Below are 7,500 nucleotides of genomic sequence, written 5' to 3' on the forward strand. Positions count from 1 at the left end.
CGCGAATCTCTCTGAACTGAACTGAACTGAGTTCCCAGAACAAAACTATCATGTTAAAAGATACTCTTTTGTTGTTCGTATTAAACTCACATCTTTATGAGGAAAGACCTTTTGTAGATATTCAAGTAAAACAAATTAATTTCCAGTAGATTCACTATCAAGTAGATTCACTGAAGTATATTTACAAGTAACGTAGATTAACTTTCCATAGATGTTATATAATATAATGAAGATAAGAGAAGTAAGTGTTACTAAATACTTCGAAATCTTAACATTCAAAATCTGAAATTCAGAGTAGATATGAAGTGATAGCAGATTATGTGGAGACAAATGATGGAGCGTTGTAGGTGGAGTAATAGTAGATAACATGGGAGTAAGTGGAATAGTAGAAATAACATGGAAGAAGATGGATGTTGTGGTAGGTAGTGGAGTAATTGTAGAATGCGTATAATTGTAAATGGCAGAGCGAGAGCATACAGTATGCTATGTATAATCAGGGCTATGTATAATCAGGGCTATGTATAATCAGGGCTATGCATAACTAGGGCTATGCATAACCAGGGCTATGTATAACCTGGACTATGTATAATCAGGGCTATGTATAACCAGGGCTATGCATAACCAGGGCTATGTATAACCTGGACTATGTATAATCAGGGCTATGTATAACCTGGACTATGTATAATCAGGGCTATGTACAACCACGACTATGCCTAACCAGAGCTACGTATAATCAGGCGAAGACCATAAAAGTGAAATGCAAAGAAGGTGACCTTTTTTCAAGGCGAGGGAGTGTTTAGAGAATTCAGAAGTGCGGGAGATGAAGTGCGTTTCTGTTTTGACTTCACTGTGGAAGCCAAGATCACGAAGACAACATTTGACTTACGGTGAGAATTAGGGAGATGAGGATGAGGATGAGGATGGAGGAGTAGTCTTTGAGGATGTGTGTAGGATGTGGTAGGATTAATAGAGAGAGAGAGTGAGAGAGAGGTGGGGGAGGGAGGAGAGAGAGAGAGAAAGAGAGAGGTGGGGGAGGGAGGAGAGGGAGGAAAGAGAGAGGTGGGGGAGGGAGGAGAGGGAGGAGAGAGAGAGAAAGAGAGAGGTGGGGGAGGGAGGAGAGGGAGGGAAGAGAGAGAAAGAGAGGGAGGGAGGAGAGAGAAAGAGAGAGAAAGAGAGAGAGGGAGGAGAGAGAAAGAGAGAGAGATGGAGGGAGAGAGAGAAAGAGAGGATCATAGAGGATGAGGATTGAGTAGTAGTCCTTGAGGATGTGGGTAGGATGTAGGGTGGATGTAGTCTTGTGCAGCAGGGAACGAGGTGGAGGACTTTCTATCTGTCTATTTATCTATCTATCTATCTCTGTCTCTCTACCTGTTCATTTATCTATCCACGTGTCTCTCTTTCTTTCTCTCTCTCTCTCTCTCTCTCTCTCTCTCTCTCTCTAATTATCTCTATACCTTTATATCTATTTATCTAACTATCAATCCATCTAACTATCTCTCTCTCTCTCTCTCTCTTATTATCTCTCTACCTTTATATTTATTTATCTAACTATCAATCTATCTAACTCTCTCTCTCTCTCTCTCTCTCTCTCTCTCTCTCTCTCTCTCTCTCTCTCTCTCTCTCTCTCTCTCTCTCTCTCTTTCTTTCTTTCTTTCTCTCTCACGGGAAGAACTGCACTGAAAGATTAATAGATTAAAATGTGAAAAAACAGAAAGCAAGAGGAGAGGGAAGGGGTAGAGAGAGAGAGCGAGAGAGAGAGCGAAACAAAGATAGAGAGTAAAACAGACACAGAGAGAAAGAGAGCGAGCGAGAGAAAGAGACAGAGAGACAGACAGAGAGCGAGAAACAGAGAGAGAGAGAGCGAGAGCGAAAGAGCGAGAGAGAGAGAGAGAGAGAGAGAGAGAAAGAGAAATGGAGCAAGACCGAAGGCTAACAAGAAACGCCTCCTGCTAAGTTTAGTATGGTAGTCTTTGCTCATTCTCACGACTCGCGACTCAAGGCTATCCTGAGCTATTTTAAGGAACCCCGTTATAGCGTAAAGGTCCACAGAATGGCGGAAATATGCGGTATTTTTGTGACGTTTTTTTTTCTTTCTTTTCTTTCTTTCTTTTCTGTTTTTCTTTTTTTTCTTTTCTTTTTGTGGTTTTGTTTATTTTTGTTTCGCGTTTTTCTTCTTTCTTTCTTTTTTGTAGTTTTATTTATTTTTGTTTCGATTTTTTTTCTTATCATTTTTTATGTATATTTTGTTTTATCTATTTATTATCTATCTATTATCTATTATCTAGCGTAGTAGTGTTTATATCGTTGTCGTTATCATTATCACTTTCTCTATCTTTATTATCATAATCACCGTTATCATCATCATTACTATCTCCGTCATCGTTATGACTTTGATTATCATTATCGTTATCGTTATCATTATCATTATCATCGTTATTGTTATCATCATTATCCTCATAATCGTCATTATCATCGTCATCATCATGATTATCATAATCATCGTTATCATCGCAATCATCAAAATCATCATCATTAACATCGTCATCATCATCATTATCATCATCATGATTATCATAACCATCGTCATCATCACAATCATCATCATCATGACAATCATCATCACAATCATCATCATCATCATTATCATCATAAGGGTCATTCTCATTATCGTAATACGGGGTTCATTCACCCGGCCTCCATACCGCGTAGAGCCTTATTGTGAGCCTGCTTGAACAGGTCCTGACTTGGACACTGCTTGTATGTGGTAACGTGGCCTAGGGTGTGAAGAACACGGCAGGAACAGCTTTCTTGGTTTATTGCTAAGCTTGAACAGTAGGACGCTGGAGTGAGGGCTGCTCCTCCGAGGGAGAGCGAGGTGTTGCTCCTCTGCTCCCCGAGAGGAGACTCTCTACCACAATGTGTGACTTGTCTCAGGAGATGTGTGAATCAAGGTGTTTTCTTGTGACATGTGACATTTGGAATATGACGAGGGAAGTGCTGCATCAATACATAGCTTTTGCAAAGGGAAAGACAGAACAACACTGTTATGAGAGGGGTAGACAGATAGGTGAAGCAACGAGCGTACGTATATGTATATATATATGTGTAAGTGGTATAATATATATATAACAATTAGAGTAAGATGAAAGATACAAATTACATTGATGATTGCATCATGTAAAATACAGTAGCAGAAGCATACACGTGCAAATTATATCCGATGGACATGATAACAATTACAGCAGACATAATATATGTAAAGACAATGGTTACACCTGGAGAAGATGGTAAAAAGTAGTGTAAGACATGAGAGAGAGAGAGAGAGAGAGAGAGAGAGAGAGAGAGGGGGGGGAGGGAGGAGAGAGAGACTGAGAGGTGGTGGAGGGAGGAGAGAGAGGGGGAAAGAGAAAGAGAGAGAGCGAAACAGAGAGTTGGGGGAGGGAGGAGAGAGAAAGAGAGGGGGGAGAGAGAAAGAGAGAGGTGGGGAAGGGAGGAGAGAGAAAGAGAGGGAGGGAGAGAGATAGAAAGAGAGAGAGAGAGAAAGAAAGAGAGAGAGAGAGAAAGGGAGAGTGAGAGAAAGAAAGAGAGAGAGAGAAAGAGAGAGACAGAGAGAGAGAGAGAGAGAGAGAGAGAGAGAGAAAGATAAAGAGAGGGATAGCTGTATTTTTTCTTTCTTTCTCTCTCTCTCTCTCTCTCTCTCTCTCTCTCTCTCTCTTATTATCTCTCTACCTTTATATTTATTTATCTAACTATCAATCTATCTAACTCTCTCTCTCTCTCTCTCTCTCTCTCTCTCTCTCTCTCTCTTTGTTTCTTTCTCTCTCATTATCTCACACACCAATTAATCACGGGGAAATCTAGCACTCCAATACATACCCAAGACCACTCTAGCTTGGCATTATTTTGACCCCAAACCCTCCCAAGCAGAAGTGGACGAAAATCACGTGAGATCATACATAAAAAAACGACATTCTCCCTACCTCGCTGGGACGAACTGTTATGTCCAGTAATGAGAGTTGAAATTAGTGTCTGCATTGTTACAGGAGAGAGAGGGAAGGAGGGAGGGAAAGAGGGAAGGAGGGAGGGAGAGGAAGGGGGGAGGGAGGGAAGAAGGGAGGAAGGGAGGGAGATGAAGGAGGGAGGAAGGGAGGGAGAGGAATGGGGGAGGGAGGGAGGAAGGGAGGGGAAGGAGGGAGGGAGGGAGGGAGGGAGGAGAAGGAGGGGAAAGAGGGTGGGAGAGAGGGAGGGAGGGGGAGGAGGAGAAGGAGGGAGGGGAGGGAGGGAGGAGAACGAGAGAGGGAGGGGAAGGAGGGGAAAGAGGGTGGGAGGGAGGGAGAGAGAGAGAGAGAGAGAGGGAAGGGGAAGGAGGAGAAGGAGGGAGGGAGGATGGGAGAGATAGAGGCAAAGACAAAGAAAAAGAGAACGAGTGAGGAAGAGAGAGAAAAAGAAAGAAACACAGAGAGAGAGACGGACAGAGAGAGAGATAGACAGATAGAGAGAGAGACGAAAGAAAAGAGAAAGTGCACATTTTTTTGCAACGTTGCACACTACAGGAAGGGTACCGGCACTCCTGCCTTCTTTTAGTCGTTCGGTACCTCTTTCGTCCCCCCCCTCCTCCCCCCCCCCCCCCCCAATTCCCCCCCCGCACAATACTGAAACACATGTTGCAGACAAACCGTCAGACTTCGTCACACCTTCACTATGATTTAAATAGAGAGAGAGATAGAGAGAGGGAGAGGGGAGAGAGAGAGGGGAGAGAGAGAAATAGAGAGAGAGAAAGAGAGAGAGAGAAAGTGAGAAATGAGAGAGAGAGAGAAAGAAAAAGAGAGAGAAAAGAGCAAAGAAAGAATGATTGAAAGAAAGAGGGGAAAAAAATAAAAAAATAGAAAAAAGAGAAGAAAAAAAAGAAAAAAAAGACAGAAACATAAGAAAGAAAGAAAGAGAGAGGCAGAATAAAAAAAAAGTAATAATAATAATAAAAATAAAAAACAGAGTAGTCACTCCCAAATCACTGCAACACACACCACAGCATCTCCTCTCCGTCTCCCTTTTCTCACCAGTCGAATCGAGACAAAACGCACGTGAGCGACACCGTCAACTGGGTTTGCCCCTTCGCCACCTGCAGGTCGTGGCAGGGGTATAGACGCCTGTGGAACCACCTGGGAACCACCTGGGAACCACCTGGGAACCACCTGGGAACCACCTGGCTACGAATACCAGCCTCGCTCCACCAGTTCGAGTGTTAGGTCAACCATGACTGATAAGATTCTGTTTTTTTTGTTTGTTTTGTCGTGTTTGTCTTGTTTATTCATTATTATGAATGTGTTTGTCATTTTGATTTGCATTCTAGATAGATAGGTAGAACGAGAGTGAGTATAAAGATGACGGAGAAAAGAAAGACGAGAGGGAGACAGAGAGGAAGAGAGAGAGGGGGGGAAGGAGAGAGAGAGAGAGTGTGTGTGTGTGTGTGTGTGTGTGTGTGTGTGTGTGTGAGACGGGGAAGTAGAGAGAGGTACAGGATGTGCAAAAATACGGTTCAACTTCAAGTCTGACCCCCCCCCCCAACCCCACCCCAGCTCCCATCCGACCACCCTCCCTCTCTCCATCTTTAACAAGTTTTACTATCTAGTTATTATGATTATTATCATTATTGCATTTCTTATATTCATTGGTCGTAGTAGAAGCATTGTTGTTATTGCTATTATCATCACTATCATTATCAATATCATAGTCAGTTTTATCATCATCAACTTCCTGATCATTCACACTGTCACTGGTAAATCAATATTAATATCAAGATCATTTTTATACCTATTATAAATATTTTCCATTTTCTCTCGTAGAAGAAACACAAAATACGATCAAATATTTCTCTCTCGATCTCTCGGATATTCATTTCTTAATTTTGCATTCTATCATCTTATTATTTTATCATTTCTCTCATTTCATCCTTTTATCAATTTTTAATCCTTTTTATTCTTCTATAATCTTTCATCTTTTTTCTATGTTTTTAATCATTTCTAGTTTCTCTCATTTTGTGATTTTATTATTTTTAAAATATTTGTTTATATCCTATTTTATAATTTCTCATTTTTCTCTCTTTTACGATCTGATCATTTCATATACTATCTATCCCTTTTATCATTTCCCATTTCTCATTTTATCATTTCCTCTCTTAACACGAAGCCAAAGAAGAAACAAGTACTCTTTTCCTTCCTATATAAACTCACTCGATGGTGAATACAAACCAGTTTTTTTCTCCGATTTAATCACTACGTTTTATCAATATGGTTGAGCATTTCTGCACGCTTCATAGTTTTTTGTTGTTGTTGTTTTTTTTTCTTTCCTTTTTCGGTGTGTGTGTTTGGAGGGGAGCGGCTGGAAGGATGGTTAGATGGAGGGAGGGAGGGATGGATGGATGGATGGAGGGAGGGAGGGAGGGAAGGATGGATGGAGGGAGGGAGTGGAGGAAGGATGGATGGAGGGAGGGAGGGAGGGAAGGATGGAAGGATGGATGGATGGATGGAGGGAGGGAGCGGCTGGAAGGATGGATGGATGGATGGAGGGAGTGGAGGAAGGAAGGGAGGGAGGGAGGGAGGGAGTGGAGGGAGTGAAGGGAAAGATGGAGGGAAGGAAGGATGGAAGAAGAAGAGGGAGAGATGGAGGGAAGGAGGATAGGAGAGGGGAGGGAGAGAAGGAGGGGGAGGAGGGAAAGAAGGATGGAGAAAGGTGGACAGGGAGGAAATGAGGAAGGTAGGGAGGGGAGAGATAAATAGATAGATAGATAGAGAGATAGAGAGAGAGAGAGAGAGAGAGAGAGAGAGAGAGAGAGAGAGAGAGAGAGAGAGAGAGAGAGAGAGAGAGAGAGAGAGAGAGAGAGAAAGAGCGAAAGAGTGAAAGAAACAGAAGCAGAAAGACAGAGACAAACAGAGACAGACAAAGTCAAAGACGTAGATAGACAGACAAACAGAAAGAGAGAGAGAGAGAGAGAAGGAGAGAGAGAGAGAGAGAGAATGAGAGAGAGAGAGAGAGAGAGAAAAGGAGAGAGAGAGAGAGAGAAGGAGAGAGAGAGAGAGAGAGAGAGAAGGAGAGAGAGAGAGAGAGAGAGAATGAGAGCGAGAGAGGGGAGATTCAGCAGACCTAATAAGGCTATCAAGCGGTCTGCTGAGATAGAGTTTCAGGTCACTTTTAAGCAGAAGGCTATCGGTCTTGCGCTACCTGCTTAGGTGCCCCCCCCCCTGCCTCGGTCAGTGCCTAGACACCTGCATACCTTTTTTTTTTTCTTTCTTTTTTTCTTTTTTTTTTGGCTTTTCTTTTTTTTCAGACTCATTGTTTGATGGTATTTTCGATTTCGGCCAATTTGTGATGCTATTATGTCTGGCTTTGTATCTTTCGTTTCTTTTGTGTGTGTATGTTGTGGTTGGGGCAGACGGGGGGGGGGGCGATGGGAGGGGGGGAGGGTATGCAAATGAGTGGCTTTCTTGATTTAGTTTGGAGGTT

The sequence above is a fragment of the Penaeus japonicus genome, unplaced genomic scaffold, assembly GCF_977035675.1.
Source record: "Penaeus japonicus unplaced genomic scaffold, GWHDUDI00000001_assembly GWHDUDI00000026, whole genome shotgun sequence".
NCBI classification, from domain to species: Eukaryota; Metazoa; Arthropoda; class Malacostraca; order Decapoda; family Penaeidae; genus Penaeus; species Penaeus japonicus.